Genomic DNA, 21,279 nt, shown 5'->3' with positions numbered 1-21,279 from the left:
GGAACGCTGGTTGCCCTCCAAAAATGCGCAATTTTCTTGGGGAAGATGCTCAGCTTGTAGCTAGACCAAGTCCGGGTGAACAGCCTATGAAGGGAATGCATCAAGTTGTGATCGATAGACTGCCTTTGTGCCAGAAAGACACTGAAACTTGTGAACTTGACGAAGGAAGGAAAGTTGTTGTGAAGGTTGGAAGGGAGGCTCCAAAATGAAGCTAAGGAAAAATTTTGGAGGGTGGTTGTAGCCACTACAACACAACAATGATGGACTTGCAATGATTTTCAAAGCTAACTTTCCTCCATATACAGAGATCCTGCGGGTCGTAAACCTACTGGTTGATTTACTAAGGGAAAATTAGTAACAGATATATTATATATTATGTATGACTTGAAGGACAACTTGATAATATGTTAAACTAGCACAACCTCATTTATTAATGTGGTTGATATAAGTAGATAGGCTTCATTTTCACTAAGTCAATTGGCGTATAAAAGTAGAAAATGCAGTCCATAGTGTATATCAACCAAATTAGTAAATGGGGTTGTGCTAGTTACAGCCAACGTTCCTAGGTTGGATTCATTAACCATGGTTGACTATGGTTGATGAGCATTAATAAGGTTGATCGAGGTTAACTATGTTGACCATGGTCAAGCTTACATTAATGTTAGTGCTAATGTTACATTAATGATTGAGATGGTTGATGGGGTTGACCATGGTTGAAGACAATTGACCATTATTAACCATATTCAACCATAGAGAGCTTGATTGATCATTAATGTTGACCATAATCAACCATAGAGTCCTTGTCTAACCATGTTCAACCATTCTAACCATGGTTGACCATGGTTAGCCATAAAGAGTGGGTAGAGCATGTAATGTTCTAGGTTGACTATGGTTTACTAAAGATGACCATGCTTGATCATGGTTGACGATATTTAACCATGTTTGATCATAGTTGACCATATTCAACCATTATTAAAAATAATTGACCATGGTTGCGAATGATTGATGTTGGCATATTGTCACTGACAATTGTTGACCATGTTTGACCATTCTAACCATAGAGATCTTGATTGACCAATAAATTTGGTCATGGCTAAGCATGGTTAATCATGTTTGACCATAGTTAACGATGGTTGATCATGGTCGATCATGGTTGACCATGTTCGATCATAGTTAACCGTGTTCGATCATTCTAATCATCAACATCTTGGTTGACCTTGGGTGACCATGGTTGACCTTAGTTGACCATGGTTGACCTTAGTTGATCTTGGTTGACCATGTTTGACCATTGTTGATCATGGTTAATCATGTTTGACCATCATTGATCTTGGTTGACCACGCTTGACCATCATTGATCTTGGTTGACCATGTACGACAATTATAACCATATAGATCTTGATTGACCATTATGATTAATCATGGTTGACCATGGTTGATCATAGTTGACCATGGTTGTCCATGGTTTATTGCACTTGGCCATGTGGTTTGACCAATCAACATATATCAACAACATTAGTAAATGTGGTTGACTATGTTTGATTATTAATATTAATCAATAATATTAAAAGGTGATTATGTTCGCCGGAAGTTGAAGAGTGTTGAAAGTAGAACATAGTCAACAACATTAGTTGACTAATTTTGTAATGTTGCATGGTCAATCATTGTCAACTATCTCATGTCACTTGCCTTTGCCTTTCCTAGTTATTTTAACCTTTGCCTTTCCCAATAATTTTAATCATAAACTTACTTTGCTAACTAATTTTTTCAATATATTTTTCCACTTTATATAAACAAAAAACCAAAATGTATATTTAAAAACTACCCAAGGGATATTCATATTCATCTCACACTTAGATATATTTTTTTAGGCTAACCCTAACCTAATGTCAATCTAACTGGAAAATGGATATATATATACGACTTCTGATTTTAACTCATTGATATATAGGAAATATCAACCAAGAAGGTAGAGCAAGAAATAGATATTTGTAGATTTCCCCAATTTTAAAAAAAGGTTGCTGCTAGTTCGCTTCACAATGTAATGTGTTGTTTCTGGTTGCAGGGTTTGAACAAGCGAGGAGAGGTTGCGGTGGAGTGGGTTTGATAGAGACAGCCTATTCGTGCAACTCGGAAAGCCCAACTCGTGAATAAATGTGTTTTGGAATGCAGTCCATCCAACAAGCCATGTTTAAGCGATCCTCGCCCAATATTCCGCTTATCAGCTAGCGGAACCGCGCCTGTTACGCCTGTTATTCATTAATCTGCAGGGAATCGCAAGCCGCCCGCGTGAACACTGTACCATCTCAGCTACGTTATGGAATGGATTTTGGATCCTCAAATATCATCGATGAATTTTGGTTCCTCAAATATTATTGATCTTCTTCCCTCCTTGTAGATTGATGACTTAGAACCGAATAATAAATCTAATTGCAGTGAGAAAATTCTGGGCATTTAAAGTCTTTCTGGACTCTGTTAAAGCAACGGTGTAGCATTTTAAAATTTATAGCTTGTTAGCTAAAATGGTCAATTTCGAATCACCAATCTAGTTTTAGATATATTTTTTTCATAGACCTTAGTTCGGAGGATTTGAATTGTAAACTCATCATATATTAATTGAATGGCTAAAAACCAAATATAACATTAATTAAATTATATATATATATATATATATATATATATTAATTAAATAATTAGAAATAGAGAAGTAATAAATCAGTTTAGATTCATTTTAATTTCAGATCTAAAAGAATCAAATTTCTTGAAATGCAAATTTGTTTTTAGAATGGATAGAGATTTTATCCCCACCCTTAACACATCATCTAGGTTGATATAATATATATATAGTTGACAGTAATATATTTTACTTATAATTCATGTTCTCCACATTAAAATGTTAAAAATGGGCTTCATTTTTTTTTTTTCATGTATTCATACATTTAATTATTTTTATTATTAATATTTTCTAAAACATTGCATATCAAATCCATATTAAAGCATTAATTTTCTCAAATTTTCTTTAGATATATGTTTCATCTTAAAATCTTTTACTCAACCTACATATTCAAATATTATATTTATATATCAATGCCATATTAAAAATGAAATAAATTACAAATCTCCCCAGTGAAAATATAAGATTTATTTTAATTTAAATTACTTTATTTTTCTTTGTATAAAGCACCTATAAAATTGTGTTATTTAATATGGACATTGAAATAATTTACTTAAGGTTAATAGTAAAATATTTTTTGTTATTAATATTTTTTTTGTTTTACATATCACATATAAACTGAATGTAGAATGAAATACACATCATGTATATTAATATTACTATTTCCTATCATCTTCATATTAAGTTGTGAAGAAATTACACTTCTTCCTCATACTAAAAAGTAAATTAATTTTTTTTACTCATCCCCATGTTAAGTAATGAAGAAATTTCATTTCTTCCTCATACTGAAAGGTAAATTCTTTTTTACTATCCTTTAGTTTATATCTGTATATAAAGTTATGTAAAATTAAGATGAAAATTAAAGTATTTTAATTATGGCCAACATTAAATTCTTTTGTTATTACTTATTTAATTTGGTAATTTAAAATATTATTTTTAAATGTAATATTATGTGACAACATCTCTCTAATAATGAGTTGTAGAGTGGGTTAGTTAAAATAACCTATTATAAATAACTCATGTATTTTAAGGAGTATGTTTTGTTTGTTTGTTTTTATTTTATTTTTTTAAATAAAATTTTGTCCCTGGATTTGAAGCTCTTGGTCCCATTTTTTTTTTTTGCCTTGGTAACTCTTTTTTTCTTGATTATGATTTTGTTTTAAAAACAATGTATAGATAGAGATAAAGCTACTTATGAAATAAAAAATATATAATTGGGAAAATACAAAAGAAATTTGTTTTTTTAAATAGAAACTTTTATTTTAAAAAACTATAATTAGTTAGGAGTAGTCTAACTAGTCGACCTTTCACCCTTTGTTTTTTGTGCCTTCCTTAGCCAGGCGGTCATTCTCCAGCTACTCCGTTGGAGTGGATCCTTAGTTTTTTGTGCCTTCTCTCGCCGACGGTCTGTTTCACCAAGCTTTTGGTGTCTATTTCAATTATGGTCTAGTTGTGCAGGATGGTACACACCATGCATGCATGATGTTGCTCTCACGGCAGCGCCTAACGAGCCATATATCAAGTATTAAATGCACTCGGAGATGCACGCGATATAGCTCGTTAACACGCAAAATGCAAAACTCGTCACTAAATAAAAAAAGGCATTTTGCATATTAACGAGCTATATCGCGTGCATCTCCGGGTGCATTTAATACTTGATATATGGCTAATTAGGCGCTGCCTTGCTCTCACACCATGATTTCAAATTTCAAATTAAGTTTAAGAATTAAATTTTGAAATAAAGCAGGAAGATATTTGGTGGTTTTTTTTTTTTTTTTAATTGACATTTGTTTTGTGAGGTCCAGGTTTAACATTTGGAACATATTGGCTAGCACTGACAGGTTAAGCATCTGCAACTCCACTGATTTGATTTAAAGGCAATTATCTCTATTTTGACAATGTAGGCAACTTCTATTTCAATGCCCTTCCATCTCTCTCCTCATATTGGAAATTATTTCTAGTTTGACAATTGAGACAATCTCTATTTCAATGTCTTTCCATCTCTCTCCTAATATTTTTCACTTGTTTTTTTAGCATGTACATTTCCTGGTATCTGTTGTATTTGTTTTATTTCGATTGTTTGATTGCAAAAATTATTTTTTTGCTTCAAATTTGAACAATTAATGGAATTCTAACTTGAAGTGATGATAGGAGCAATATAATTTGAAAAATTCTGCAAATTTACCTTTATCAAAATATTTATAAAATCACTTAAAATCTTCAAACATTTTAAACATATAACCATATCTTTTATAGATTTTTTTGTATTTGAATAAATAGCTTTGATAACCTGAACTGAGTTACCAAACTATGAGAAGGTGAACAAACCAAACTATAAGAAGGTGAAGAACTAAAATAAATAGCTATGGTTTCTAACTTATAAATAAAAATAAAAATAAAGTCACAACAACAATATAATTAGCAACATGTAAAATATAGATTTCAACAAATAGTACTCTTCTTTAGTAACCTATATGGGTGTTGCCACCATTAAGGGGGGTGTTGTTGCAACTAGAAATAGGGGAGTTGCCACCACTAAATAAGGAGTTGCAACCAATTTTTAATTATATAATTTGTTTGATTCATATATTTTCTTTGGTTCACTTTTCACAAGATTGACTTGCATAATAGTTAAATCAATAAAAAAAAAAACTAAAAGATCCAATTTGGTGGAAAACTAATTATGAGGATAAATGCACTATTAACAAGATCAATTCTAAGTCAATGAAACATCAATCAAGATAAAAGAGTATGCAATTCAAATATTATATCTCTTGAAACATTTATATCCTAAAAAAATTGTTGATTATATTCAAAATTTGATTCTGAATCACTTTATGCATAAAATATATTCTAAAATTCAAAATAAAATTGTATAACATTTTACAACCAAGTCAAAGCCTATTAAATTCACTACTCTTCTTTAGTAACCTATATGGGTGGTGCAACCATTAAGGGAGGCATTGTTGCAACTAGAAATAGGGGAGTTGCCACCACTAAATAAGGAGTTGCAATCAATTTTTAATAATATAATTTGTTTGATTCATATATTTGCTTTGGTTCACTTTTCACAAGATTGACTTGCATAATAGCTAAATCAATTTAAAAAGCTAAAAAATCCAAGTTGGTGGAAAACTAATTATGATGATAAATGCACTATTAACAAGATCAATGCTAAGTCAATGAAACATCAATCAGGATGCAATTCAAATATTATATTTCTTGAAACATTTATATCTTAAAAAAATTGTTAATTATATTCAAAATTTGATTCTGAATCACTTTATGCATAAAATATATTTTAAAATTCACAATAAAATTGTATAACATTTTACAAGCAAGTCAGAGCCTATTAAATTCACCTATGAATCTGAAAAAAATTAATGTGTCACTTAAATTAACCTCGGATCATAATACACATAAATTATGATGAAATTCCTTATTTAATAGAATGATAAAAAATGCATTAAATAATATGGTTCTAATTAAAAAAATCAAACTATTATTGATTAAAAAATCAAACTATTATTTAATCCATAATAGTTTGATTTTTTTTATTAGAACCATTTTATTTAATGCATTTTTTATCATTCTATTAAATAAACTAGTTCATTATAATTTAGGTTTATTGTGATCTAAAGTTAATTTAAGTAATAAGTTAATTTTTCAAAGTTTTCTGGCTTGAATTTAATTGGCTTTGAATTGGTTGTAAAATGTTATACACTTTTATTTTGAATTTTAAAATATATTTTATGCCATAAAGTGATTCAAAATCAAATTTCCAATATAATCACCATTTTTTTTAAGAGATAAATGTTTGAAGAGATATAATATATGAATTGTAGAATAATTTGATAAATATTATAGCTCCTTAAATATGCAGAAAAAGCAAATCGAGCATTGTCTATGAGCAAGCTGCAAAAAATATTTACCATGCGCTGCATATAAAATTTACTATTTTTTTCACTCGTCCTCAAAACTGCAAAAAAAACAAGTCTAGCACCGCCCATGAGCACTCTGCATAAAATATTTACGATGAGCAAGCTACATATAATATTCACTCTTATTATTGCGCCTCTTTAAAAATGCAAAAAATATTTACTATTATTATCTGTTATTATCGTTCATCTTTAAAGTTGTGAAAAATATTTATTATTAGTATTGCTCATATTTACTATTATTATCGTTCCACCTTAAATCTGCTCGAAATTTTCAAATTATATTGCTCTTATCATCACTTCAAGTTAAAATCTCATAAATTGTTCAAATTTGAAGAAAAAAATAAATTTTGCAAATAAAACTATGGAAAAAAACAAATACAACAGATATTTGGAAATTTACATGCTCGGAAAACAAGTAAAAAAGGGCATTGAAGTAGAGATTGTCTCCATTGTCAAAGTAGAAATAATTGACTTCAAATCAATGGAATTGCACATGCCTCACGAAAACCTGTCATTGCTATCAAATATGTTCCAAATTTTAAACACTAACCTCATGAAACATATGTAAATTAGAAAAATAAGAAACCCAAATATTTTCCCGCTTTTCATTCTCATGCTTAATTTGAAACATGAAATAATGATATGAGTACATCATCATGCATGGTGTGTACCATCCCTCACAGCCTGACCATAATAAAAACATTGAAATTTGAAATCATGGTGTGAAGTAGTATCATGTATGGTGTGTACCATCATTCACAACTAAACCATACACCAGGTGGAACTAGACCATAACGGAAACAGACACCAGGAGGAGGTTGGTGGAAAGAGGAGACAGATTGCTGACTCAAATAAAGTGAGCCCATCGGAGTAGCTACAGAATGACCACTGCAAGAGAACACAAAAAAGAGAGTAAAAAGGGAAGAGTGAAACGTCAACTAATTAGAGTACTCCGTTAAAAATGCTACAGTATAGGGACAGAAGCAAGCAAAGCTGGAATCAAAATCGCAATTTTTTCAATGCATCAAAAAATACATCGTTGCAGAAGTCGTGGTACCACCATTCCATTGGCCGGTTGCATCCGTAGCCAGTTCTTCCATGTGGCTATCAGAGGGACACGAGTCCCGGATAATAGGCCCGTGACTTAAGTCAACTCGATCTCCTCCTTGCTGCTAATAACATAGACTTTCATGCCCTCTGTCACAACGAATTGCTCTAACACTAGGAGTGCGTGGCATAGATAGAAAAATAAGAGTTTAACTCTGCTCACTTTCGGCCATTTTGTAGGTTTATTTTTTATCAATTTTGTTCGAAATTTGGTAAAAATAGGTTAAATTATATGTTTGAATGATAAAATCAGCATAATTCAATAATTTTTTTAAATATATTTATATAATTAAAATCACATTTTACAATAATAAAAAATAATACTTTTACTAAAAATTATATAATTTAATTATTTTTGTAAGTTAAAGTTTTATTCATTCATCAAAAAAGAAGTACATTAGTAGAAAAATGCAGGTAGTCTGACCCCGACTAGGTTTTTTGGCTACTGCAATCAACATATGACAAAGCAACAAATGGTCAGCCATGTTTTTTTAATGGTTTATAATATTTATGTTAGGGTTTGAATACCTTGGTTTTATAATTTTTATCCCTTGGGTTTATTATGTCGTTAGGTTTATAATATCTATCCCTTGGGTTTATTGATCTAAGGGTTCATATTCCTAGGGTTTAATATTATTCCCTTAGGTTTAAATGAATAATAATAAATTATTACCATTATTATTAACCATGGTCAACCATATTTATTTTAGCGTTTATAATAGTCATGTTAGGGTTTATATACCTTCGGTTTATAACTTTTATCCCTTAGGTTTATTATTCCCTTGTGTTTATAATATCAATCCCTTGGGTTTATTGATCTAAGGGTTCATATTCCTAGGGTTTAATATTATTCAACAATGGTCAACCTTAATCAACCATGTTCAACCATGGTCCAACGTTGCATTGTGACAAGGATTGTCTTAATATGAAAATCAATCGTGCTCAACCATGTTTATTTTAGTATTTTTAACATTTATCTTAGGGTTTATAATATTAGTCCCTTGGGTTTAATATTATTCCCTTGGTTTCATAATCCCTTGGGGTTTTAGTATTAATCCCTTGGGTTTATTATTCCTTTGGGTTTATAATATCAATCTCTTGGGTTTATTATTCCATTAGGTTTATAATATCAATTATGGTCAACCATTGTCATTCATAGCCAACCATGGTCAATCATGCTTGAATGTCGCATTGTGACAAGGATTGTCTTACCATGAAAATAAACCATGTTTATTTTAGTGTTTGTAATATTTATATTAGGGTTTATTTTAGTGTTTGTAATATTTATATTTGGATTTATAATATTAGTCCCTTGGATTTAATGTTATTCCCTTGGGTTCATAATCCCTTGGGGTTTTAGTATTAATCCCTTTGGTTTATTTTTCCCTTGGGTTCATAATATCAATCCCTTGGGTTTATTATTAACTTGGGTTTATAATATCAATCATGGTCAACCATAACAAACCATGGTCAATCATGGTCGAATGTCGCAATGTAACAAAAATTGTCTCCATATAAAAATCATGGATAATCATAGACAATCATGGTTAACTATGGTCAGTCATGGTTGATCATGATCAACCATGTTTTATAGAATCAAACATGGTCAATTGTGGTCAACCATGGTCAAACGTTGCATTGTGACAAAGATTGCCTTGATATGAAAATCAACAATGATCAACCATAGTCGAATGTCGCATTGTGACAAAGATTGTCTCAATATGAAAATCAACCATGGTCCAACATCGCATTGTGATAAAGATTATCTCAATATGAAAATCAGCCATGGTCAACCATGTTTATTTAGTGTTTATAATATTTATCTTAGAGTTTATATATGTTGGGTTTATAATATTAGTCCCTTGGGTTTAATATTATTCCTTTGCGTTCATAATCTTTTGGGGTTTTAGTATTAATCCCCTAGGTTTATTATTCCCTTGGGTTTATAATATCAATCCCTTGGGTTTATAATCTTAATCATGGTCAACCATGGTCAATCATAACCAACCATGTTCAACCATGGTTGAATGTAACATTGTGACAAAGATTGTCTCAATATGGAAATCAACCATGGTCCAATGTTGTGTTCTGACAAAGATTGCCTCGATATGAAATTCAATCATGGTCCAATGTCGCATTGTGACAAGGATTGTCTCAAATATGGAAATCAACCATGGTCAACCATGTTTATTTAAGGGTTTATAATATTTATTTTAGGTTTTTCATATCTTGTTTTTATAATTTTTATCCCTTGGGTTTATAATATCAATCCCTTGGGTTTATTGATCTAAGGGTTCATATTCCTAGGGTTTAATATTATTCCCTTAGGTTTAGAGTCCCTTGGGCTTACCATGCTTGAATGTCGCGTTGTGACAATTATCGTCTCACCATCCAAATCAACCATGGTAAACCATGGCCCAAAATCGCGTTCTCACAAAGATTGTCTCGATATGAAAATCAATCATGTTCAACCATGGTCCAACATCGCATTTTGACAAGGATTGTCTCAATATGGAAATTAACCATGGTCAACCATGTTTTTTTCACCTCGAAAAAAGTCGTAATTTCTATTGATATATAAGAAATTACATTTTGTAGATGCCAAGGCATATGCATGTGGAGGCAAGATTGCCTGTCAAGATACATAAGACTGTCCAAAAAAGATATAAAAACATAACAGTTGTATCTCCACGCAGGGAGTCTGTTATCAGCTATATTGTGTCTATGCCTTCTCTCTAACAGATAGAGAGAAACAGTCCAAAATTGTAATGTCTCTGCGCAGAGAGAGAAAACTATATACCAAAAACCAAAACTGTATGTCCAAAGTCATATATATGAACCACTAAAGTAGATACAAGAACCATAATTTATACAATATGAGCAGAAAGTATTAGGGCTTATAGCCCATTTTGACCAAGTTCCACAAAAGGTCTGTGATAGTATTGATGGAAGGACCCATCAATTTCCTCCTGAATCAACCAGTCATTGCCCTGTCTATGCGCTGCCTCTTTTGAAAGATGATCTGCCCCCGTGTTTTTCTCCCTGTAAATGTGGCGACAGACAAAGGAGTCAAATGAGGATATCAATCTTTGAGCTTCTCCTAGTATATGCCTCAAAGAAAATGCATTACAATGGGATGCATTATTAAGCCAATTACAAACGATTTTGGAGTCACCAAACAACTGTAGATGACTGCAGTGCTGTTCCAAAGCAAAATGAATGAGATGTTTAGCAGTACTGAGTTCAGCATAATTATTAGTTCCCCTGCCTAGATTAATTTGGATCTTAAAACAGTGAGAATCATTTAGGTAAAGAATGGCTCCTCCCCCACATCTTGCCTCCTGTGCGGATCCATCAAAATATGCCCATGGTTTTGATTTGTCTATGGTTTCAGGAATGATGGTGCGCGGGGGGTATTGGTGTCCCCCTTGGGAAGAAGATCAAAATCAACGATAGTATGGAGCAGTATAGTTGGCCAATGAGGGGCTTTGAGGTTGAATATAGAATGGTTTCTAGCAATCCATATAGACCAGCAGGCTAGAAGGGGCATGTTCCTGGCTTTTCCAATATGGTTTTGACACCAAGTACTCCAGGCATCTAGAATGTTATGCCCTTGCCAGGCTTTTAGGAATGGATAGTGTGCAATGATGCAATTCCAATATTCCTTTGAGGATGGGAAATTTAGGAAGAGATGTTCAGTACTCTCTTCATCATTGCGACACAGATGACACCAAAAAGGGCCATGAAAGGACCTTTTCATCAGATTAGTCCCTGTAGGGATCTTATCAAATAGTATGTTCCACAGCAGTAGATGGGTACGGGGGGCCGCCTTAAGCTTCCAGAGTAATCTCCAAGTCGGGTTGATGTTCTCAAGCTTGTAAGGTTCCATAAGTCTAATGTAGCCCTCTTTTGGAGAGTATGTTTCGTGTTTGGCAAAATCCCAAATAACCTCGTCCGGTTCTTTAGTGAGACAGATATGTGCTTGTGTAAGCGCTTCGGTGTATTCCTGCCAATCAAGTCACCACTGTTCGGGGATGTCCAAATCATGAGCCGATTTCCATGCTTGCTGAAGAAAGGTGGAAATATTTCTGTCACCAATGTGTTTAATGTGGGTGATATCCCTACTGTTTAGGTACCTAATCAAGTCTGCTGGCAGTCTGTGTGCATTTCCACAACCAACCCAAGGATCCATGCCAATACGAACAACATTTCCTTCGTTTATTCTCCATGTGATGCCTTCTCGAAGAAGTGGTAATGCATTCATAACCGCCTTCCAAATATTGGAGATGTTATTACTTGTTTCATGTAGTTGTCTGAACCAGTCCATCAGGTTCATGGGCCAGATGTATTTCACTTGTGCAACCCGGGACCAGAGACTGTTGGAAGTGATAAGTTGCCAACCAAGCTTTGCTGCCAGGGCTTTCAAAAATAGATCAAGCCTTTTGATGCCCCATCCTCCCCATCTCTTTGGTATTGCAATTCTGTCCCATTTGACCCAAGCGAAGATTCTACCCGGTAGGTTTCCCTTCCATAAGAATCTGCAGCATATACTTTGGAGCCTGTTCAAAATACCTTTCGGTATCCATGCTAGGGTCATCCAGAAAACAGGTGTGGCCTCGATCACAGCTTTAATAAGGACTAATCTACCAACACGGGATAGGTATTTATGGTACCAAATCTGTAGGCACTTTTCCACTTTAGCAATGAGCCACGTCCAGTCTGCAATCATGTATCCTAGGGGCTTGAGCCTGAAGCCCAGATATTTTAGACCATCTTCCAGATTCAGAGAGGTGAAGGGGAAGCACTATGTGGTGAATATGGTCTCATGTTGTGAGCATCCGAAAGTAGTAATTGTGGATTTCCCGTCATTAACTATCATCCCGATTTCTTGTTGAAAGAGTTTGAATATATTCTGGAGGACTGTGGTGTCTCCAATACTGCCATTTAAGAAAATGAGAATGTCGTCAACAAACAATAGATGGGTCAAATAAAAATTCTCTGAAATCTTGATGCCAACCAATTGATTTCTATTGCGGGCAGCGATGATTGATCTACTTAATCCTTCTATGATAAGTAAAAATAGGAGGGGGGAGAGAGGACATCCCTGCCTGAGTCCTCTCTCTGAAAGGAAGAAAGATGTGGCTTCCCCATTTAATAAAACACTGTAAGATACATCCTTGACGCAACTCATGATCCACTTGATATATACATAAGGAAAACCCAAGTGGGTCAATAATGATCTAATGTAGAGCCAATTTGCTCTATCGAAGGCCTTCGAGAGGTCCACCTTCAAAATCATGCCTTTCTGCTTCTTCATCTGCATAGTTTGTAGGAGTTCCTGAGCAGTGGAAATCGCCTCATGTATCTATCTGTTTTGAAGAAAAACAAACTGATCTGTGGATATATGTCTAGGCAGGATTGGCTTCAAGCAATTTGCAATGATCTTTGCGATAATCTTGTATAGATAGTTGCAAAGGGAGATGGGTCGGATGTCATTGAAAGAGGAAGGGAAGTTAGATTTCGGGATAAGGGCAATGAAGGTGGATTTGATGGCTAGGGATATTTTGCCACTTCTACAATCCTCCACAATCTTGACTAAATCATCCCCCAGGATATCAAAGAAAGCAATATAGAATTCGATGGTCCACCCGTCAGGTCCAGGGCTCTTTTCTTTCTTGAACCATTTTATGGTTGCTTCAAGTTCTTCCTTCGTCACTTCCATCATCAGATTCTCCGAGTCTTCCTGTTGTACAAACCTGGGAAAATGTTCAGCAACCCGCATGATTTCCAAAATATTCACATCTCTAGGTGCCTTGTAGATGCTTTTAAAGTGCTCAATGGCTAATCTAGCCAAATCCTGTTGTGTTGTTACCGATTGACCCTGTTCATTGTGAAGTTCCCAAATAGTATTTATAGCTTTTCTTCCATTGGCAAATTTATGAAAGAACTTAGTATTGTTATCTCCTTCAGTGAGCCAAATTGCCCTGCTTCTGAGTCTCCAGCTCTCCTCCCTTTCTTTCAGGATTTGGGAACGCTTCGAGACAAGGGAGGTATATAGGTCTTTGTTTTCCTGTGATAAGAAGGTGCCATTAGATGTGTCCTCATATGAGGCAATGGCCCGTTCTGCCTCCCTCAAAAAGTTGTCATCATTTTTTCGTTTCTGGTGTGCCCAATTTCTAGAGATCCTCTTAAGTTCTGTCAATTTTCTGATGAAGCCAACAGTATGATCCTCGCATTCCATAATAGGGTTTGTTTGCCAATAATTGGAAACCAGTTGAATATAAGAGGGATCCTTGAGCCAAGAGGCATTGAACTTGAAGGGGCTTTTAATCCTCTAGTTTGTATCTGCCAACTCCAAAAATATTGGCCGATGATCAGAAATACCTCCGGTACCAACCCACTATCTAATACGAGGATGAGAACTTAAGAAAGCTTCTTTGATGAGAAATCTGTCTAGTCTCCTTGCAAGGCTGTGGTCACCACTGCGGTTGTTAGACCAAGTATACTGTATCCTGGCAGATGGAATGTCTACCCACTGATGCTCCTCGAGTAAGGTAGAGATAGTGTCAGTGAGGCCATCAACTTGGGCCAAGTGACCCCAGGATTCACTGTATCCCAACGAAAAATTCAAATCCCCTCCTAGTATGATATTGTCAGCCTGCAAGAGTTCAGAGTCAAGGAGGGACCTCCAAAATATTTTCCTGTCAGTGCATGGACCATATACATTCATAATACGGACTTCAGATTCAAGTGTGTGGGCAAATATGTCCATGCCTATGAAACCTCTGCCTCCCTATAAGTTCCTAAGTTCCATAGACTTATTGCAGAAACCTATAGCAGTACCTCCAGATCTCCCAGATGCATCCATGGCGTGGAAGGTCCAGTTCAGCAGCCAAGAATTAAGTGTAGAAATAAGAGAAACAACCGAGCATAGGGTTTCTTGTAAGAATATAATGTCCAACTAGGTCGATGTAAGCATTCTTCTGAGTGTTAGAGGGCTAGCAAACTCTTTGCAGTTCAAGGATAAGAACTTCATGGAGGGTGAGGCTGAGGGCCATTCCTAGCTCTAAGAGCCCTGACAATGGTTTGTTGTCGCCCGAGGGCAACTTCTTCACCCGTAGTGTGTCTGGCTTTAGTGAGATGTGATGGGTGTCCCCTGGACGATTTAAGGGAGGCTAGGGGAATCACAAGGTCCAGACCAATCGCATCAAAACCCCTATCCTTCGATATGGAGCATAGTGGGTATTGGGGGGATACAGGGGGGAGAGGGAGGGGAGAGTAGGAAGGGAGGATGATGTCAGAGATGGGATGCTAGGGGCAGTGATGGGAGGGGGAAGGGGAAGGGAGCAATAGAGGGAGGAGGGGGGGATAAAACCCTGGGATCTCAAGAAAGACGAAGCATCTGAGGATGAAAAAATAGGGGGGAAGTACTGATACATGAATGAGATGCATTATCTTTCGAAAAGCCAGATACAGGAGAAGTGAGAGGGGAGGATGAAAATAACATACCCGATGTCGAGATGATCTCCTTCGCTAGACCGGAGCATGTTGGAGGAGGAGGCGAGGGAGGGATTGTATCAGCAGGCCGCTTGTCAGATGCCTCTTTATCAAGTGTTCCCCGAGGGTCCCATGCATCTTTATCAATATTATCTAGTTCAGTGTCTACAACCTGTCGAGTAGGGTTTCCACTAGGCTGCTCAGTCTCCAATCTCTAATCAGTACCCCTGTTATTATGCAAGAGAGGGAAATCCTTGTACAAGTGCCCTACTTTGTGGAATCTGCAGTAGCGATACGGGATGCCTTCGTAGTCAATGATCCACTTGCAGGATGTGTCCCTCCACTGTATAGTGATATACTCCTGTAAGCCTCCTCGGGTGTCGAGGTTTGTTAGGATACGAGCATATGCCATCATACCCGTGAGTAGATAGGACTTATCATATTCCATGTAGGTGCCAATAGCATTGCCAATCCGCCTGAAGATGTCTTCAGACCAGTATTGTAATGGGAGACCCGGGAGCCGAATCCACATTGGTCCTATGCCAATTTTCTCAGTCTCTGGATCAAAAAGAGGCGTCTAGCATTTTAGAAGAACCAGGGCATGTTTGAAATGCCAGTAGGAGGATAAGACCTAATTTGTGTGATCGGCATGAGCGAATCTCAATGCGAACCATCCCCCACAAAAGTCTACACGAAGGGGCTGTCCACCAGATGGTGACCCCAAACCTCCGCTACCCAAGACTTCAAATTGGCGGCCGTGTAGTTTCGGCCCCTGATGCGACTGACCAAGACCCTGTCAGTGAAATCCATAGTCTCTCCCCATTGAATGTCCTCTTCTAATCTCAGGAAGATGTCATCCGCCTTTGATTTGTAGCACTTGTACTTCTTCTTAGTCCCCTGAGGAGGAGGCAGATGCTGTACCCGACCTGGAAGAGGGTCTGAAGAAATAGGGGGAGGGTTAGGGTTTGACGAGGAGGGGGTGAGGCTGCCAACAGAGGTAGGTAAAGTATCGACGAGAGGTGGGATGGCGGTAAAACTTCCAGAAGGAGCAAAAGAGGCCTGAGGGTTTAAACCGGCAATACCCACGGTCACCAGTGGAGGAGTAATCAGCCGAGCCTATGCTCCTAATACAAGGGGGTCTAACCCAGGGTTAGGGTTTAGGCAGTCGGAGACGAAACCAAGGGTAGCCGGGGGGGTAGAAAGTGATGGCCAGGTAGGTGGGTCATCCGGTAAGACCACAAGATGCGTCCGTGACTGTTCCACCAAAGAGTAACCAAAGCTATACAGTCCAACCGACGCGGGAAATGAGGAACGCTAGATGGATACCCCCTCCAGCAGGTCTTCAGAATAGTCCATGGCATCAATGTCATCCATGTCGACAGCTGCTCCTTGGAATAGAGGACACCTTGAAACTGCAGGAAAAAAGATGGAGAAATGGTCAATCATGTTTATGTTAGGGTTTATAATATTTATGTTAGGGTTTATATACCTTGGATTTAAAAAATTTATCCCTTGGGTTTATTATTCCCTTGGGTTTATAATATCAATCCCTTGATTTTATTGATATAAGGGTTCATATTCCTAGGGTTTAATATTATTCACTTACCTTTATACTCCCCTGGGTTTAAAATGGTCGAATGTCACATTGCCACAAATATTGTCTCAATATGGAAAACAACCATGGTCAACTATGGTCCAACGTCGCGTTTTGAAAAATATTATCTCGATATGAAAATCAATCATGGTCAACCATGGTTAACCATTCTCCAACATTGCATTGTGGCAAGGATTGTCTCTATATGGAAATCAACCATGGTCAACCATGTTTATTTTAGAGTTATAATATTTATGTTAGGTTTATATACATTGGGTTTATAAATTTTATCCCTTGGGTTTATTATTCCCTTTGGTTTATAATATCAGTGACTTGGGTTTTTTTATCTAAGGGTTCACATTCCTAGGGTTTAATATTATTCCCTTAGGTTTATAATCCTTGGGTTTTTGGTATTAATCCCAATAGTTTGTTATTCCTTTGGGTCAAACATGGTGAATCATAGCCAACCATGGTCAACCATGGTCAAATGTCGCTTTGTGACAATAAGGATTGTCTCAATATGAAAATCAACCATGGTCAACCATGTTCAAATGTTGGTTTGTGACAATAAGTATTGTCTCTATATGAAAATCAACCATGGTCAACCATGTTTATTTTAGTTCTTATAATATTTATCTTAGGGTTTATATACATTGGGTTTATAATATTAGTCCCTTGGGTTTAATATTATTCCCTTGGGTTAATCCATTGGGGTTTTAGTATTAATCCTTTGGGTTTATAATATCAATCCCTTGGGTTTATAATATTAATTAATCATGGTCAATGATGGTCAACCATGGTCCAACATCGCATTGTGACAAGGATTGTCTCAATATGGAAATTAACCATGGTCAACCATGTTTATTTTAGGGTTTATAATATGTATGTTAGGGTTTATATACCTTGGGTTTAAAATATTTATCCCTTGGATTTATTATTCCCTTGGGTTTATAATATCAATCCCATGGGTTTATTGATATAATGGTTCATATTCCCAGGGTTTAATATTATTCCCTTCGCTTTATAGCCCCTTGGGTTTAACATGGTTGAATTTCACATTGCCACAAAGATTGTCTCAATATGGAAATCAACCATGGTCCAACGTCGCGTTCTAACAAAGATTGTTTCGATATGAAAATCAAGCATGGTCAACCTTGGTTAACCATTGTCCAATGTTGCATTGTGACAAGGATTGTCTCTATATGGAAATGAAAAATGGTCAACCATGTTTATTTTAGATTTTATAATATATGTTAGGTTTATATACATTGGGTTTATAATTTTTATCCCTTAGGTTTATTATTCCTTTTGGTTTATAATATCAGTGGCTTGGGTTTTTTGATCTAAGGGTTCACATTCCTAGGGTTTAATATTATTCCCTTAGGTTTATAGTCCATGGGTTTTTAGTATTAATCCTAATGGTTTGTTATTCCTTTGGGTCAAACATGGTGAATCATAGCCAACCATGGTCAACCATGCTCATATTCCTTTGGGTCAAACATGGTGAATGATATTCAACCATGGAAACCATGCTCAAATGTCACTTTGTGACAAAGATTGTCTCAATATGAAAATCAACCACGGTCAACCATGGTCCAACATCACATTGTGACAAAGAAATAATTTTAATTATCATTAATAATTATTATTATTATGTAAAAATGAGTTAATTATTATTATTATTATTTAATAATATTAATTAAAAAATATTGATGATAATGATGGTGGTTAACATCCACTGAGACCAAATTGGTCTATCAGACCTATAGTTTTCTTAGTTTCTAATTGTCTAGCTCCTCGTCTTTCTTGGTGAGATTGGTGCTGTAGCTTTCTTTTTTTTCTCTACGGTCTTCCAACTTTCTTTATCTTGCATCTCCTTCATCTCTTCTAGTTCTTGGGACATTGGTGTCTTAGATTTGCGATCTATTGTGTCCATCCTTTTGAAGATAGTCGGAGAAGAAGTTTGGTCTAGGAGATCTGCTTTGCTGTTAAATGAAGATTTATTTTGTGCGGTATTCAAATCCTCATAATTGTTGATGCTTGAGGGTTTGTCAAGTTCACTCTTTCGTTGTTGGGTGGGGCTTTCCCCCTGCTCGTCTTGAGAGTTGTTTCTTTCTTGGCCGATTTCTTGTGATTCAGAGTTTTCTCGAGAGTATTCTTCTTTGATGACAGTGTAGTGTTCCTTTTGTGCTCCTTCCTACCATGTAGATCTGTGGTGATTTTTTCTAGCAGAATATTTCTGGGAGGCTTTTGGGCAGTTTTTAGCTAGGTGGCCTGTCTCAAAGCAAGATCGACATCTGAAGAGGACACTTTCATAATCGAGTTTCTAGTTCCACACATAGTCTTTACTTGTTAGGTGTATTTCAGCTGGGAATCCGGCGTTGAAGTCCATTTCCACACAGATGCATGCATAGGTGGTTCTGGCATATTCTCTATTTCTGGGCACCTGCAGTAAAATTTCGCAATTGTATTTCCAATGGCTTTTAGCGAAGAGAAATTCCAGAGATGCAAGGGTAGGTTTGGCAATCTCACCCAAACTGGTGCTGAGGTTATGATTGTTGTTGAGGGATCGAATGATGGGTTCCATGGCCTCATGAATAGGCCTAATTTTTCCCAAAACCAAGGGCTGGAATCTAGAATACATTGTCTGCTTTCAGGGTCTTCAAAATCTACTATAAAGAAACCCCTAGAACAGGGGTAGATATTAATTGCATCAGGAATTAGAGGCTTCCATAACTCCGAGATCCAGTTGTGGAGAGCTGTCAGCCGCGGCCAAAAACCATTGAATCGGTAGATTAGGGCACTTTCATAGAACTTCAATGCCTCATCGAGCGAGGCCTGGACCACCTGGACAGTGGGAGCTGGGGCTTCACTGACGATATGGGCACGACCTTGCCCCCTAGAGGTGGACGGAACTGAGCCAACAACTATTTTTGCGAAGCTGGGAGCCATCTAGGGAATGCTCTCCTGGGCAGCCACAAGATCGATAGATGTAGCACTAGTGCTGAGGGCCGCAGAAGATTGTCAAAGAGAAGTGAAGAGCCGCAGATCTGAGGTAGAGCCGCAGATCTCTTAAGCATTATTCATAATAAATAATTAATTAACTAATACAAAAGAAAAATTATTATTATTAATTATTATCATTAATAATTATTATTATGTAAAAATGAATTAATTATTAATTAATTAATTAATATTATTATTATTAATTTTTTTATTATTATAAATTATAAAATGAAATAAAATAAAAATATTTATATTTTTCTAAATATGATATTAAAAATTAATTATTATTTTAAAAAAATAAGTAATTATTTATTTACATTTTATAAAAAAATAATAATAAATTATTTTTATTTTTATTATATTGTTATATATCATAGATACAAATGAAGTTTATGCATATATCAACCACATTTACTAAAATAATTATTGTTATAAAGATTATTTTTGTTAATTAATATTACTACTATTATTATGAGTTAATATTATTATTAAATAATTTAAAATTAAATAATATTAAATAAAATATTATACAGTAACTTAATATTATTTTAATATATAATATAATAATCATAAATATATAAGAATATGGTTTTTATTATTTATATAGTTATTAATAATCATAAATAGTTGCTGGCAAAGTAGTGCTTATCAAAGCAGTTCTCAATAGCCTTCCTCTATTCCAATTTTCTGTCCTCTTGGCACCTGTGGGCATTCTCAAGAAGATGGAGGATCTAATTAGAAAATTTTTCTGGAAGGGAGGCAAGAAAAACAAAAATAAAATCCCTCTTGTCAATTGGGAAATGGTCACCAAGCCACTTCAAGAGAGAGGACTGAACTTCAAAGATCTCTGTGCGCAAAACTTAGCCATGGGAGCAAAGCTGATTTGGATAATTATAGCTCCCAATCTAGGCTGGGTTTATTCAGCTTTATAGAAAAAATACTTCAGAGGAGAGAGACTCCAATGCTTGGATAAGCCCAAATCACATCTCAGAACCGCCTTCAGCATGCTCAGTAATAAAGCAACCGCACTAGTGAATGCGCACACCTTCTGGATACCTGGGAATGGCAAATATATCAATCTGCGGGAAGATAGCATGATGAATAGGCTCCCACTGGCTGAATCGAATCCCATGATCGCACTGAGGAATTGGATGACAGACGCCCACATCAACTCGCTGTGGGATATTTCAAGCTGGAGCGGTGACTACTGGTCTGGTTAGAAGCAGCTCTCGGTTCCACCTGCTCTTCATACCGACTACGTAGCATTCCTTAATCTTCTGCATGGGCTGGCTCCTATCCACGCTCAGAGGAAAGATGTCCGAGACTGGGGGCTACATCGCAAAGGATTCACGGTTGCATTGGGGTACTCCAAGTGCGTGGAAAGACCCCACGTCCCTCCTAACCATGCTCCTTGGACTGGCATCTGGAACTTCCCCACCATTCCAAAAATCGACCATTTCCTT

The sequence above is a fragment of the Pinus tabuliformis genome, chromosome 9 (genome assembly GCF_031772625.1).
Source record: "Pinus tabuliformis cultivar Carrire ecotype Pingquan chromosome 9, CPIR1, whole genome shotgun sequence".
Lineage (NCBI taxonomy): Eukaryota > Viridiplantae > Streptophyta > Pinopsida > Pinales > Pinaceae > Pinus > Pinus tabuliformis.
This window is presented reverse-complemented; position numbering follows the sequence as displayed.